The sequence below is a fragment of the Myiozetetes cayanensis genome, unplaced genomic scaffold (assembly GCF_022539395.1).
Source record: "Myiozetetes cayanensis isolate MyiCay16 unplaced genomic scaffold, myiCay2020 scf5-8, whole genome shotgun sequence".
Lineage (NCBI taxonomy): Eukaryota > Metazoa > Chordata > Aves > Passeriformes > Tyrannidae > Myiozetetes > Myiozetetes cayanensis.
The window spans coordinates 105,938,747-105,955,497 of NW_026087742.1; positions in this window are offsets into that span (position 1 = coordinate 105,938,747).

A 16,751-nucleotide genomic window follows, 5' to 3' on the forward strand; every position below is an offset into this window, starting at 1 on the left:
AACAAATAAACACCATCAAGGATTTAATTCAAAAGTGACATCAGACATAAAACAACAGTGGGGTATTCCATCCTTGATTTCTGTTTTCTCCAGCCAGTTGCTGGAGTTTCCCTTCTGAGCTTGTAGTGTGTGACTGAGAAATGAGGTCTGACCTTCAAACTTTCATGGACCACTTTGCAAAAACTATTGTAGTCTGAAGTTAGTTTAACTTTAAACAGACATTTTTAAGATTTGATGTCAAATATGCTATGTACATCAGCAGAATCTGGAGCACAAGGTGTAGTGTTACAAATCTTTAATTTCAATGTGGGAAGAGATAGTTCTGTTCCTGAAGAGATTATGCTCACAGATCAGGAATTTATGTAACTGTTCACCCATATATGATTAATGATTAAAAAATATTCATTCAGAAACAATAGGAAATAATTTGATTTTCCTCCTGACTCCTACTTGTAGGTGACTTAACCATATGAGGTCAAGACTTTCACCTTCTTTCAAGAACTATGAATGAATTTACAGTCGTAGAGAAGTAATTTCCCTACCCTTTCTTCAGTTGTGAAATTATTTCTGGGGAAATATTTTCTCTCTTGAGAACCCTTTTGTCTTAAAATACTTTGTAGGATGTGACCACTGAAGAAAATAAGTTGTGAAGCTGTGGAGCTGAAGTGTAAATCTCCTCTATCAGTTATAAAAAAAAAAGACATGCCATAAAAGAAGCCCAGGCAAGTCCAAAACAGGCTTGGTACCTATTTCAGATAACTCTTAGAAGGTGCCATGGAGTAGAAATAAAGGACAGCCCTATAAATATTGTACTAGGGCAAACATTACTGGCTGTCAAGTCCAATCCTTACAATGGGTACCCTAAGTACCCAATATGGTACTTTTCTTAAGCTTAAATCCAAGTAATTTTTTATTATTCCTCTCTTAGATATTGTCCCAGACCACCACTTTCTACTGTTTAAAAGTCATTAAACATTTACCCTGAATACATTGTTTCTGTGACAATTTTGTTTCTGTGCAAAAAATAATTCTCATTACTCACAAAGTAATAGGTATTATGTAGCATTCATACTCCTGACAGCCAGTTTTCTTATTAAGATAAACAAGACAAGTTAACCTTGTCTTCCCAAGATACTCTTCCCCCTCAGCATCTATAAGGTTTCTCCGTTATGGTTCTGGTGTGGTATCCTGTTGATGGTCTACAAGAAATCTTCCACCAATGCTTTGTGAAATGCCACTGATACATATATCTCTATTTCAAATGTGATTTTTCTGGGTAAAATAATCTTTTTTTACAAATATCTAGAGCAATGACTCAGAATTGCCTAATAATAAACTGCACACTCTATACATAAGGGTTTGGGGTTAATTTTGGTGCATGTTTTTAGATGCAGTTGTTACAATCTCTCATCAAATTCCAACCTTTAGTTAAGTCTTAAGGTCCTCTGTTGTTTATGTGTGTTATTCTTAGACTTGCTTATTGACAGTGCATCCCAAAGTTGTGAATCAGAACTCTTCCTTAGCACAGCTAAGAGCAAAGGCAGGATGATAAGACTGTCCTCAGTACTGATCTAAGAGCTCCATTACCAGCCTCTCCTGACTAAAAGATTTGCTTTTTGGCATAGTCCAATAAAATCTTCTAATCTATTATTTTATCAGTTTATCTGTATTGACTAATAATTTCCCATGCAGCACCATATTAAATGTTTTACTGAAATCTGGATAAACCTATTAGCAATTCTCCAAACTGAGATATATCTAAACTTAGTTTTACTTCAGTCCTGGATTTTGTAATTCTGTGTGCCTACTGTCTTTCCTTTTACTTTTTTAGGCTGGTTGACCAGTCACTTTCATCAACTATACCAGAAGAAATGACAAAGCTTTAATTTATATTTGGATTCATGACAACACTGCCTTTAATCTTTACTCTATCCTTATTATGTAGCATGGGTGGGGAGGGAGACAGGACATATTTTTTGTTCCTGATTATTTATATGACTGTTTTTATTGTATAAGTTAATTTGCAAGTTCTAAATCAGCTTGACTTTTGCAATTGTTGGTATTCTCTGACCACAGACTTCTCTCTTGGTGAGTATATATCTCTTTTTTACTTTTCTTAATGAGGTTTTTGTTTATTCTTTATGAGGAAGAGATTCTCCCAATGATTGTACTGTTTTTCCCTACACATTTTCCAAATATATTTTCACAAGTCTCCCTCACTTTGGTCACCTTGAAAGTAGCAAATGAAATGGTGACTGGATCCATTCTTTGGCCCTGGGGCCAACTGGTGCATCAATACAATTAAACTCTTTTGGCACCCAAAAGAGGTGTTTTATCCAAATTGTCTATTAGGAATGGTCATGCAGACTTGCTTAAGCACTGACTAGAAGAGCCCTTGGTGGCCCAGAGTAAAATTGTGCCAGAGACCCTTTTAACAGCATGAAAGTGAGATAATAGAGCACCACAGGCAATGTTTAATTAACTCATGTAGATGAGTCACTGTGCTCCCCAGCTCTTCCTGCACATTCACTGCAAACGAGGGCAGAAAGTTGTTAATTCTCACAATCTTATCATAAGTTTCACAAATTTTGTAGTATATCTTAAAGCTTAAACACTTCAAAAGAAATATTTTGGTATAATTTTACCATGTGTTCTAGAAAAAAAAAAACACCCAAGATTATTTTTGTTTGGTTTTTTGTTTATTTTCAGTATTTTTGTTGCTGTTGTTTTGGTTTGTTTATTTGTTTAATTTACCAGTGGAGAAAGAAAAAAATCACTTACTACTTGCACACAAAACTTTCAGTAAAAGGTGTTCTGAATTCTGGTTGTTATTTTCTTGTCATCTCTGTACCAGTAGACTTAATCGGGACTGAATAAAACAGGTGTTTTGAGTAGTTTCTTCTGCATTTTCAGTCCAGCTACTGACCTAATTAAACTATAATCTTCAGGCTTTTTTTCTGGAGAAAACAGAGCTGGAACGTGAATCAGCACAAATGATTCTCAAAGGCTGCACATCTGCTAATGTGAAATATCAGACCGTGACAGGTTATGGATTAACTGAAAGCAAAAAACAACACAAGTAGTATTTGAAAAGTGCCTTTCATGGATTTCAGAGCACATCCAAGTGTAAGCAAAACAATGAGATTTATTGTGTGCCATCTAAAAATGAGACTCAGCTAATTCACAGGTTGAAACAAAAATACATTCTTAGCACTGTAATACAGGGTGGGGGGGAAATTTTGTGAGAAAAAGCTGGTGCATGTTAGTAAATCTTTCACTTTGCATTTAAAACAACAGTCAGTAGGGGTTTTTTTGGTTGGGTTTTATTGGTTTGATTTCTGGGTTTTTTGTCCTATTGAACAAGCTTTTCCAATACATGATTTAGGTGTCCCTGTCTCCCATTACATAAAAATACCTTATTTTTCTGGTAATACTATTTGAATCTGTTGAAAAGAATTTTGAGTATCTTAAGAAAATTCCTGATGTGGATTAACACACTAATAATTTTTAAAAATTGGTGAAACTATCACTTTGTTTTGTTTTCCCCTGAGGCATTTCTTTGTAGTGGAACTACTGAGGTGCTATTTTGTACAACTGTTAATAATACTTGCAGCTTTCAAGATAAGTTTAAAGAACAGAACAATGAAGAAATTTTCTTTTGATTTTAACCGAATTTTCTGGATTGATGAATAATTTTCTTATTTCACATATCTCACTCCATGCTGCTATGGTGATTTTATTCATTTACTTGTTTATTTATTTCTTGTGGAATTATTCCAGTAGATTCTTGAATTTTCTCTCTCATGTGGTGAATTGGTCTTGTCTGACTGTCACGTGCCCACACAACTGATCTTTCACTCTCTCTCCTGAACAGGGCAAGGAGAGAAAATATAATGAAAGGCTTGTGTGTTGAGATAAGGACAAGGGGAGATCAATCACCAGTTGTCATGGGCAAAACAGATGAAAGTTGGGGAAATCAGTTTAATTTATTAATGATCAAATCAGAGTAGAATAATGAGAAATAAGATCAAATCTAAAAACACCCTTCTCTACCTCTCCCTTCTTCACAGGCTCCACTTCAGTCCCTACTTCTCTACCTCCTCTCTGTGAGTAGCCCAGGTGGACAGGGAATGGGAATTGTGGTCTGTCTATACTGCTTCATCTCTGCTGCTTCTTTCTCTTCATGTTTTTCTCTGCTCCATTGCAGAGTCTCTTCCACAGGAGACAGTCCTCCAAAAACTTCTCCAACATGAACCCTGCCCACAGGCTGCAGTTTTTCAGGAACTGCTCCAGTGTGGGTCTCCTGTGGGACCACAGGTCCTGTGAGCAGACCTGCTCCAGCGTGGACTCTCACAAGGTCACAACTTCCTTCAGGGCACATCCACATTCTCTGTCATGGGGTCCTCCACAGGCTGTGCCACCATGGACTGCAGGAGCACAGCTGCCTTGCCATCCATGGTCTTCAACAAAGGGCTGCAGGGGAATCTCAGATCTGGTGCCTGGAGCACCTCCTCCCTCTGCTGCTTCACCGACCTTGGTGTGTGCAGGGCTATTGTTCTCACATTTTCTCAGTCTCCTCTCCCAGCTGTCATTGCACAGAAGTTTTTACCCTTCTTAAATATCTTATCCCAGAGGTGCTAACCCCACTGCAGATGGGCTCAGCCTTGGCCAGCTGTGGGTCCATCTTGGACCTGACTGGTGTTGGCTCTGAGACATGGGGGCAGCTTCTACATCTTCTCACATAAGTCACCCCTGCAGCTCCCCTGCTACCAAAACCTTGCCAGGTACACCCACTACATTCAATTAGTCTGATCTGCAATGAGTTCATGGGAAACTTTCCTGTTTTGTCTCCTAAGTTGTCATTGTGTGTATTTGCCAAGGAAAAGAGTACCAATTTACAGTGGTTGAGTGGTTATACAGTTAGCATTATGTTGAAAGATGATTGCTGTTCTCTGGAAAGCACAACATGTGCCTACTCTGGTTATCTAGGTTTTATATCAAGCAAATAATCATAGCCCAAGAAATACCAACTAGGGGACTTTTAACTGAATTTTAACTCTTCAATTCTTTCCTTGTAAAATCTGTGCACAGATCATCCAATTTTATCTTGGTTTGCTTCACCTGGGTGAATCATATTTCAGTTATCTAATTTCCTTCTTAGCTTAACCTCACACCACAGTTTAATCCTTTTTTTTTTTTTTTTTTTTTAATTATGCCTGTGTTTATTGTATTTCCAAACAGGAGGAAGTACTTTTCTAGGTATGAAGTGTACCAATGATATGCAAATGACCACAGAGCTCCAACAGAACCCAGAAATCTAAGGTGAAAGCACCTAACATGTCCTTGCCACCTGCCACTGTACTGAACTAAATGAAAAGGGGGCAAGAAGATGGCACAACAGTGAGGATTATGCATGAAGTGTCAGGCATTATTTTAAATCTTCTTATCTTCTGTCAACTGAAATCTAATTCTTGAAATGTCCTGGGGCAGAGAACAGGGAAGTGGTTCTGTAAAGTACCTAAATTAAAAATGTTTCTTTTTTCTTGTGAAACAGGATAATTTCTGTTACTTATTCGGATTTATATCTGTTAATTGTGACAAAAACTATAAGATTTTATTGCTTCTGCTGTTACCAGTCCAGCAGAGCCAGCTACAGCTGTGTTCAAGTAGAGGTTTCTCCCCAGAAATAACCAAAATAACACTGAGTGCAATTTGAGGCAATGATCCAATTTACTGATGCCCTCAGGTCACCTAGGTGCCACAACTGACATTAAATGAAGGTAATGTGACTATACAGCTGTCACCAAGGGAATGAGGAAATAAGCAGGGTTGCAAAAATATACACAGGGGTATGATTCAAACTGGAGAACAAAGAATGAAGAAGGAGGTTGGAAAAGACTGATTTTGGTACCTCAAGCTGGATGGAGAAGGAAAAACAAAAGTATGATTTTGTTAGCATGCTCTGCCCACCGCTGGATATTTCAGTACCAGCATCACTGCCACCTGTCAAAACACAGGTGAACATTGTGTCCTTATGGAGGAATTTGAGACAGCTCAAGAGAAGTTAATCTCAGAGAGCAGACTGACAGTGTAATGCCCAACTTTATGGTACACTGTTACCTGGCAACATTCACAGGCCTTCTTAAGGGTTTATGTTCTTTGTGTTGTACAGGAATAAAACCTCATGTTTAAGCAGGTGAATCAGAGAAAATAGCACACCAAGTAATAAGCATTTATGCCAGAGGATACAAAACAATGGGCACAAACATATACAATAAAGTGTACCTTTCTCTCAGAGTTAGACATTTCCCTCGGGTCAACACAGGTTGTCTGTTCCCCAGCAGAAATTCAGCCCCTAAGCTGAGTGTCAGTGAAAACTTCTCAAACTCAGACTGTTGCAAGGATTGTGATGGCTTCTCTCTCTTCCTCCTCTGTTCCTGCCCAGGGCAATGGGATTGACTTTAGCATACCAGGTAAGGATTTTTGAGGCACGGTAAATTCCTTCCACTGAAACTGTTTTACTTCATATACAGTAATTAAATATTCAGTAGTCCAAAGAAAGCATAGGAGAAATGACTTTGTAGCCTGTGGCTAAGGAGTTTGTTTATGAAGAGGATGTCCAAATTCATATACCTCCTCCCTTCATTCCATTCCCACTTTGCTTAAAGTTTGCAGCTTCATACTCCATAGCAAATTAACTATTAGTTTTTTCCTAAGCAACATGAGACAATCAAAGGCATTGGATCTCAGAATATACTGGTTTTTTTCAGTAAGTGTAGCCTTCCTTTTGTTTTGTAGATGGATTTTTTTTTTGCAATGTTCTTTGTTTCAGTCACATATTGTTTCATAGGAAAACATGCACTTTTCCAAAGCAATTAAGTAGTAACATCAAATTTTATTTCTGTAAGACAAAATAATAAACACTGCTGATGTTTTTTTCCCCAGCTTGTTTCTATTTGGAGATGAAGAAAGAAACCTAGACACAATTTCCTTAATGCTTTGACGCCAGATTATTGCAAAGTTTTCAGAACTCCCTCATGACTTCCTTGTAAATCCATAGAACATATGCCTGAATGGGCATAAAAGGAGATTAATATGGGAGAAAAGATACTTAAGCATGCAAAGATTTCAGTGGGAGATGGGTATCCAGAAAATCCCATAGGTAGGATTTTTTTTCTATCAAGAAGCGTGTCTGAGAATCTGTTTTAAACAGAAGGGATTTCTTACAGCCTTGATTAAAGGTTAGAAAGTCCTCAGAGTCCTTCTCTTCTCCTTATACTACCTTACTGTGCTTTCTTTGATTTAATTTATTTCCTGTTGTTGTGAAAAGGTAGAAGGTTTTCATAAAAACCTGACAATTGTACTTTCTCATTAAGTTACTGGCCATGAAGTTGAGAAAAATTCTGTAGTTGTTCAGGAATTAAAAGGAAAACTGTATTAAGACTACCTATATTTTATGATTCACATCCATTAAAAAAACTTTCTCCTGTTTTCTTTTTGTCTGACATACCTACCTTTTGCCTTCAATGCCTCAGAATCTCTTGCTAGCCTTTTTCTTTGGATAGAATTAAATGGGTTAGTTCTAATGCTGTTGTTTTCTTTCCTTTCTGAATTTCCTGAAAGATTAAAGGACAAAAAGTATACCCAAACAGGAACAGATAATTTATAACTATATGACAGAAATAATAATGTAAACAAAGAAAAGAACTGATATGTTAAAGTGTGTAAAGATGACTACATAATAATTTGTAATTTATTGTGAGTCAGATACATATTTAATGGGCTTTTACTGTTACTGGGTTCAGATACATGGAGAAAACACAGTACTTATAACTATTTAAAGCCTACCATGATACAGATGGCAAAAGCAGTAAAAAAGACAGTGGTGTGAACTGTGAGAACAGGACAAAAATTCTTGCTGCTGACATAACGTCTTCAGGAAACCCCTTATTTTTACTATCCTTATCTTCTTGTTTTCTTGGATACTGCTATATTGATACTAGCCTATATTGTACTAGTACTGTATTGTTCTAGTTCCACAAACAGAGAACTTAAAATTGAGTAAAATCTGTGTTTAGTCTCAAGTTTCTCATGTTAGATTTTGCGTATCTTTTGTACACAATCTTGTAAACGCGCTCAGACAAAGACCTGTGCTGTCAAGCAATCTCAGGTCTGACAACTACCCAGCTTAAATAAGGCACAATGGTTCCAGCAATGTTTACACCATATCCTTCAGATGGAGCTCTCTGGCACCTCCTGGGTGCAGAATACATGACATACCTTGCAAACAAGTAGCTTAGTGCAGCACTGTCATGGTTTAAACCCAGTGGCAAGTTAGCCCCACACAGTCACTCATTTACTTGCCCCTGGGGAAATGGGAGAGAGGACCAAAAAAGAAAAAGCGAGAAAACTCGCAGGTTGAGATAGAGACAGTTTAAATGGGTAAAGCAAAAGCCACATACAGGGAAAGCAAAGCAAGGAATTAATTCAGTGCTTCCCGTAGGCAGGCAGGTGTTCAACCATCCCAGTAAAGCTGGGCTCCATCATGCGTAACAATGACTTGGGAAGACAAATGCCATCACTCTGAACATCCTTCCCTTTCTTCTTCCTCCCCTAGCTCTGTATGCTGAGCCATATATACCATATGGTTTGGGACATTGCTTTGGGTCAGTTGGGGTCAGCTCTCCCAGCTGTGTCCCCTTACAACTCCTGGTGCCCTCCCAGCCCCCTTGCTGGTGGGGTAAGAAACAGAGGAGGCCTTGATGGTGTGCAAACACTGCACAGCAACAATGAAACAAGCCTATGTTATCAAAAATGTGTCCAGCACAAATCCAAAACACAGTCCCATACTAGCTACTATGGGGAAAATTAACTGTATCCCAGCCAAAACCAGCAAAAGCCCCAATTTCCCGAACTGAGAAAATGCTGCATCAACCCAAAGCATTTTAAGCATGAAATGGTAGTTTTGTAAGTATCTCAATATTATAAAGATCTCTAAAGCAGCTTTAAGTAACATTATGTATGGACATGTAATTTCTTGTTAGATTAAGTCAGCAGCAAAACTAAATAAAAAAATCTATGCATGCATATATTTAAATGATTTTTTTTGCTATCCTCCATGGTGCACATTCATCCTCAACATCCACATTTCCTCTTCTGTCCAATAGTTCTTGCTCCAGCTATAAGGAGTATCAACACACCTCCTCCTAGGAGCAGGATTGGCGTTGGAGTCTGCCAATTACGATGGTCAGAACAAAATTTCACAACAGACTGAGTACTTTGAAGGTAACTCATGGGACACTATTGGTGAAAATTGTGTTAGTTCATTTTTCAGGTGAATGATTTTTCATTTAACACTAATCTGTCCCTTGTTTCACCCTCTTTGTTCCACACCTCCCAATATCATCTGCTTGCCAAAAAGAAAAATCCATTTTGGTAACAAAGGGACAGTGATTCTGGTTACCATAAAGCAGAAACTAAATCATCACCTTCATAAGCAGTATAAACAATGTCATAAGTTCTTTCTGTGATCATTCTTGTGATCACATGAATGAGCTGTACACGGTGTTTCTGGAGTATCTTTAATAGAAAGTGTCAAAATAATTTCCCAGAAATTGCCATTATAACACATATACCACCTAAGATTTTCAGTAGTCCCACTTATCTGAACAGCAAACTTCATGATCTTAGAAGATTGTATTTTAAAATCTAATACTTTAATAATTTTTATTAATTTAAGAAAGGATAATTGCTTTTATAATTTGAAACTTAAATATTAGTAATTTTAAATGTATAATTATAAGATTTTGACAGTAATTGAGGTTCTTTTAGTTATTTAAAACCTGAACCTTCTAAAATTCAATTTTCAATAGCAAATCCAAACTTTGAGCAATGCAGAAAATGGAACTAAAGCCAGAGTGAATTTAAATATTACTAATATAACAAATCTCTAAAAATTAATTCCTTAAGTGACATGAGGTATTAGACATGACCTATTTATGTGCATGCATTCCTTTAAAAAACAGCCACAAACTAAGCTCTTTGCAGTTGTCATTTAGTTTGCAACCAGAGAGAGGCAACAGAGTAGGCATTCACATCCCTTTTAGTTATTATAATACTCTAGACACAATCCTTTCTAGGAGGGTGACATATATTCACTAAAACATTGTGGTACAACTTTGATGAGAGCCTAAATTTGGAAAAGCAATGAACATCATGATAGACTATTACCACAAACAGTGTCACCATCCAGATTAAAACACTATGATCACAGTTTGGGAGAAATAGAATGGGGGCTGTGAGAAGCCTCATTACAGGCTGTGACAGAAGCACTCAAAGGATGTGGAAGGGAAACTCATCTTCAGAATAAGGCCCTACCCACTGCCAAGTTTTGGAAACTGATACTTTTTATTGTCTTAATTACTCACAATTTGTAAAAGAGCCTTATAGACATTGCAGACAGTTTTAACAAAGTAGCTCTTTCTCTGTCAAGAATTAGATACACCTGTTGTGCTATATATAACAACAAAAATTATTCTAGAGTATAAAATGCAGTGGGTCTGATCCTTAACCACCTTACTGCCTATGCAGCCATTCAAAGTCTGAACTAACATGCAGGTTAACAGGGAACATGTTTCAAGTGAAATATGTACATATCAGGGTCTAAACTTTTATCATGTCTTGCCTATGGTTTCTATATGTGGCATTGTTAGTGGATTAGGTAAAATGCAGTACCACAGGTTTTAAAACAGAATACTCTTTAGTCTGGGGAAGGGGGTGGGGGGGTGGAATTGATTGTTATTACTGTTTTCATGGTCATATTTTGGAAAAACTGTGAATTGTCTTGCAGAGAGGAGACCTACCGGCTTTACTGCATTTCTATATCTTTAAATATGCTCTTGGGACACATTTTAGAATAATCCATGCTAGTAGCTCCTTAAGAAAGCCTCCAGCATACTGTGAGCCTTCGGATATTTTCCAGCATATGCTTATCAAATGGATTTTCTTGGCTCTCTGTGAAAATTCCAAATGCCCTTGCAGTGATGGCACCTGACACAGAAGGCTGTCACAGCCTTTCCTAGAAACCCCCAGTATTGGCTGCAGCAACATCGGGCCTGTCAGCAGCTGGAACTCAGCTGAGCTCAGGCAACATGCCATGAATGAATGATCTAATGTGACTGCTCTTTTTGGGAACATCCCAAATAACAGTGGGCATACATCAGTACTTTCTTTAATCACTTTGTAAGCCAGCCTGTACATATGGATAATTCATATATGTATCTTAGGGAGCCCCTGGTGGTCTAGTGGTAAGGGCGCGGCACTGTCACTGCCGAGACCCGGGTTCGATTCCCGGTCAGGGACACTCCCGGGCGAGATGGAGCTTGTTAGCCCTTAAAGGCAACCCATCTACGTCCTGAGGACCTCACTGCCACCGTCCAAGCTCGCTTGGCCCCGGCAGATGAACCTTAGGATTAAAGGGTGGGCTCAGTTCCGCGCACACTGTGTCTCACCTAAAAAATCCAATGCGCAGGCTGGAAGGTGGAAAGACCTTCCCCGGATCTTCGCTCGCGAAGACTGGCCATTATATACAATATGTATCTTAGTACACTGTGGACATAACTGGATTAAATATAGGTACATTTTTTTTAAATAAAATATAATTCAGCTTCAATGACAGTAGCTTTCCATTTATATGCTATGGGGAACTCAAAGTGAGAATTAGCCCTCAAGAACTCGTAATGATAGGGACAAAGCTGAGACAAAGGTAACATTTCTGGGTTTACCAGGAATAGGAGGAATATTTACATTAGTAACAGAAAAAGTGGCAAAAATTAAGCTGAGGCACAAATACATGTTGCAGAGAATGCAAACCCTAGCTCCACACCAATCTTCTTTTTTTTGTTGTTTTTTCCCCTCTTCATTATTTATCCTCTGGATTTTTCTCTCCAGGACTAGTTTTCTTTAATATTTGAGAAAAAAAACCTTTCCAAATTTTTGGAGGAATTTAAACCGAAAAAAGGATAAACCTTTTTAATTTCAAATCCTTGGCTAAGGATTTGCTTTCACTTCAGAGAAGTTAAAGGAAGGATGTGTTTAACCCATTGCCCTCATCCTTCTGAATTAGAATGGAAGCATCCATGTATGAAAGCACAGATAGGTTGCCTTGTGACCCCTAAGGAGGCCTCTCCCTGTATGCCAAGGCAGTGTATATCTGCCTGAGGATTTTGGAGAGGCATGAGACCTGTTTCTACCACTCCCTGATTTGGGCAGTTGCTGGGAAGTGGAGCAGTGACAGTGTGGCTTTCCCCTCCTCTCTTCTCCTCTTTTCCGCAGTCTTTTCAGCTTAGATTTGCATTCACTGTAGGTACAGGTAGTCTCTAAAATCCTCGTGTGCATCTCAGCAGGACTGGTAGTCACGGCCTGGGCTGTGTCACATCTCCTCCTTTGGAGCCTACCCCACCTGGGAAGCACCTTCCAGTGGAATTTGTTATTTATGACCATTCACATTACCAAGGATATGCACAGCAGCTTGATGAAACACATGATTCTGAGAACATACCCCAGTGCCATGGTGTTGATCCATTTTTTCTTATCAGAAACCTGACTTGAAATGTTCCAATGGTGCAGTTGTTGTAAAGAGATGCCACTGTATCTGTTGAAAAGAAAATAAATCAGAACCTTGATAATTTCAAGGTTTATGTTCATTCTGATGTTATTCTTCCAAACTTTAAATCTAAAATAACGGAAATGCTCACTTTAGTTCCTAAAAAGCACAGATACATTTTCTATCAGAACATCACTAACCACAGTGGCACCTTACATTTTTCTTCTGCATTAGAGACAAAAACCTGTTGGTTTACCTGTTTTTCTGGACACTCTGTAGCATATGAAGTTAAATTTTGTTGACTTACATTTTTAAAAATAAAAATAGAACTTCTGCCTTATATTTACAGTATTTACAATCCAGTACTGGTAAGTTATCACATTCAACTTATTTTGGTAGCTAACCAAGCTCAAAACAAGTAGCAGGTTGTGGAAGAGAAAATGGAAGTTTACACAAAAGGATTAACAAGTATGATTCAGTAGTTGAAAGACGATACTATTATTTGTTTCTTCATTTGCGGTTATGGTCTGATCAGCTTGTCTTCCCAAAGACGGGAGAGAAAAACACCCATTAAAAAAATCAGGGTGTTGATGATAAACCCCACAATTCTTTCCCCAATATTAACTGTTAAAAATCCTAATACTTCAAATTTCACAATGGACTATGTCTGGATACATGACTTGTAAGTCACTTGAAATCTTTTAAAGTAAATATCCTTGAGAGCTGTAAATTTTGTTAACCAAAACTGAACATTTCAAACAACCTCCCTGCAGCTTTTATGAGACTTTGTTAAACCTCATTGAAAACGTGGTTTGTGCTTAAACTAACACAAATTATCTTTTTTTGGTTGGTTGGTTTTGTTTGTTTTTGTTTTGGTTTTGTTTTTTGTTTATTACAGTATTTTAAAAATGCCCTCCAAGTTGAAATTATATTCTTGTAGAGATTGAAGAACTCTTAACAGTTTGCAGTTTTATAAAATTAAAACTTGCTTTACTCACAAATTAGATTTCTGCTTTTTACTCTTCATTTTATCCAAGTCATTAGTTCTCAGAATTAAACAACATTAACTATCACAAACAGTAAACCATTGCTTCTGTGTATTGATTATATCATGTTACTATGAACTATAATGAAAGCATTTAAATTCATATCCCCAGTGTAATTATGAACTAGTCTGCTGAATACTAGCATTTCAAAATCTATGTGAGTGTTGAGCCCAAGTGATAGATCACAGATGTCTTACCTATTAAGAAAGTGCAATGGCACTATATTAAAAACAGGTCTCCTGCTAAATATACTCACAGTTTTCATGTTGAGTAAATATTTATTTTTTTTTTTAATATATAACCGTCTTTTGTGACAAAATGATAACATGTTTGTCATCAATCAGTTCTAGGACATCCAGAAAATGGTGAATACATAACAGAGCTTCTTCAACATTTGGCTGAAGAGGAGCATTTTGAAATTCAATTAAATTTGTAATCAGTAAAAGACCTTTTCACATTGACATCTTCCATGGTTTCTATTTATTCTGTTTAATTACTTTTAATTCAGTTTCTTTTTTTTCTCAGACCGGATACTATATATCTAATTTGAATGACATTCTACTCCTTATATCACCCATTTCTTCAGTTGCTACCAGTTTTATGATTGCATCAAAATTTGCAAGAACAGATAGAAGAGGTAGCATTAACTTTTCTACAGTTCACAAAAGAAAAACCTTTCCTTGGATGCCTGGTAATGTTGTCCCAGAGTGCCTTGCTGCCCCTAGCACTTCTGCTGATAATGAAAGGAGGATAACCTGACTCTCTCCATCAGCAATTTGTTTAATAGGAAAGGGACTATTTTTACAGCTGTTCGCCTAATAAGGACTTTATTTCCACATCTGGATATGTTTTTGTATTATGCCTGCAATTAGCAGTGTTAGTCTAACTCTCAAAATTGCCTATGATAATCCCAGTGACCAGAATTTAAGATTAAGGTAATTCAGTGCTTATCGGCAAACAGGGAAGGAATCTGTTTGCTTCATCTCAGTTGCCAGCTGGTGATGGTGAGAGGTAAATTGACTCTTGCATCTTCAAAACTCAAAGCAGGTGAAAACAACATTTGTTTTATTCTCATTAGTACTTTCCTGAGGTCTGTTCTCATTGAGCTTTGCATTACTGTTTTACTTGGGCCAGGAGTATATATTTCAAAATATTCCTCCAATGCTCCCTGCTTATCATGCTTTGGTGCTCACCATAGAGTTGGCTCAGCACACTGGATTTGAATTCCCTTTGGATAATACTGAACTTCAGTGAACTCTCTAGGTATCCACTGGCTGTGCCTCCGCTTCAAGTGAGAGGTCAGGCAGTGGAACCAGACAGGACTTGGCTGAAATCTGCTCCTCCTCCCCCTGCTTGGAATGTGTGTGCTATGGACACAGGGTGCTCAGCACTGCCTGGTTTACTCTCCAGATCTGCTCAGATTGCTAAACCTGATTGGGGAACAGAGATATAATCCCCTCTTTTCTTTCTTTGTGCTTGCAAAATAAAGTTGTTCTGAAATTTAAATGCTTGAAAACCTGAACCCTGGAAAACATTGGTGTCAATCATTCTAAGCTAATATACATGTAATGAAATGCAAATGTCTGTTTATAAAATTAGTTTCCCAGGGCATTGCTTACTGTTTCATGGACTGGATATTTTTGAAAGAGCAGGATTAAAGCAGATATATGCACATGTTACTTTTCACTTAAGTGAAAAAGATTACACAAATTTGTTAGGAGAACAGCCATCCTTAGCACATGCTGCATTACCCCAGCTTAGATTGTTTTACAATTGATATTTTTTAGAAAATCATTTCATATTCAGAAAGATGGGTAGGTCTACCAGACAGGAGCAGGAACATACTGACCTCATCTAAATGGGTACAGGCTCATGGGAGCACTTTTGGTGCAGGTTTTATAAAAATGTCAGACAAAAAGATTTTACAGACAACAGACCCCGTGAACCCTCAGATGGTACTTTCAAAAGTACTTGCATGCACTTGTAAGAAGATGAATGCACTAATAATGTGAGAGAGGAATGAAGTATGGTGCAGAAGATCTAGCGGGGTCTCCACATTAAAGATAAAAAAAAAAAAAATCTGAGCAACAGGATATATTTATTTTAAAAAATCCAGATATCTGAGACATGATTATGACCTCTTTGAACTTGTTGCCATGTTAATCTCGCAGTGCTTGCAACTGAAACATAGTTCAATTCCAACAACCAAAAAGGTGAATCCAGATAAAAATATACACACAGTTTCCATATTCTATTATTACCTTAAACAAACTCAGTAGGCTAAGGTGTCTCCAGAGAGTAATCCATTCAAAGTAATTCAGCAGCTAAACCAGGAAGAATTAATCACATTCTGAGAATGCCTATCCCTCTAGTTGAAAAGAGAGCATAACTTGTAGTACATGCTGGCTAGTCAGGTAACCATAGTTCAGGATGAAAATTCCCATCCTCTGTGTCTACCTAAAGTTTTTGTGGCAGATGAGAAAATTCCCTTAAAAATGTTCTAGCAGTGCTGCTTCTGTTTTCAAGTCCTAATTATTTCTTCTTATACCCTTATTGGGTTGCACATATTTGATATCAATGGGTATTTGATCAGATTTCTGAGCTTAGGTCAATGCTGTTCAACATTAACCATCAGGTTTTCATCAGCCTTGTCCCTCATTAAGTAAACATCATCATCAATGCTGTTTCATACTCTGACTGAGCTGCTTGGAAATGCTCACATCAGCTGCTCTCTGATGCTCAGATGAGACCAGAGTCAGTGAAGAACAAAGTCTTCTTGGACACTTGTGGGCCATCAGGTAGCAGTATCTTGTACAATATTATAAACCTCAGGGCATTTCTTGGCCTTCATTGCTCTAACTGCCTTGCAACACTGTAGGTACCAGTGAGAAAGTGAAAAGGTAAAATCAGTGTAACTACTGCTGCCTTGGGCACCACACTAAATTTGATTGTCCCACCTGGATTGCCTGGATTGTTAAACATGTGATTACCCCGTGTTTCTATGGGTAGGAATGAAGGTTTTTTGTGCTGCTTTTGTGCAAATGTACATTCTCACTCATCACAGAACCAAAGGTAAAGAATCCAGCCAGTTGAATTTTTCT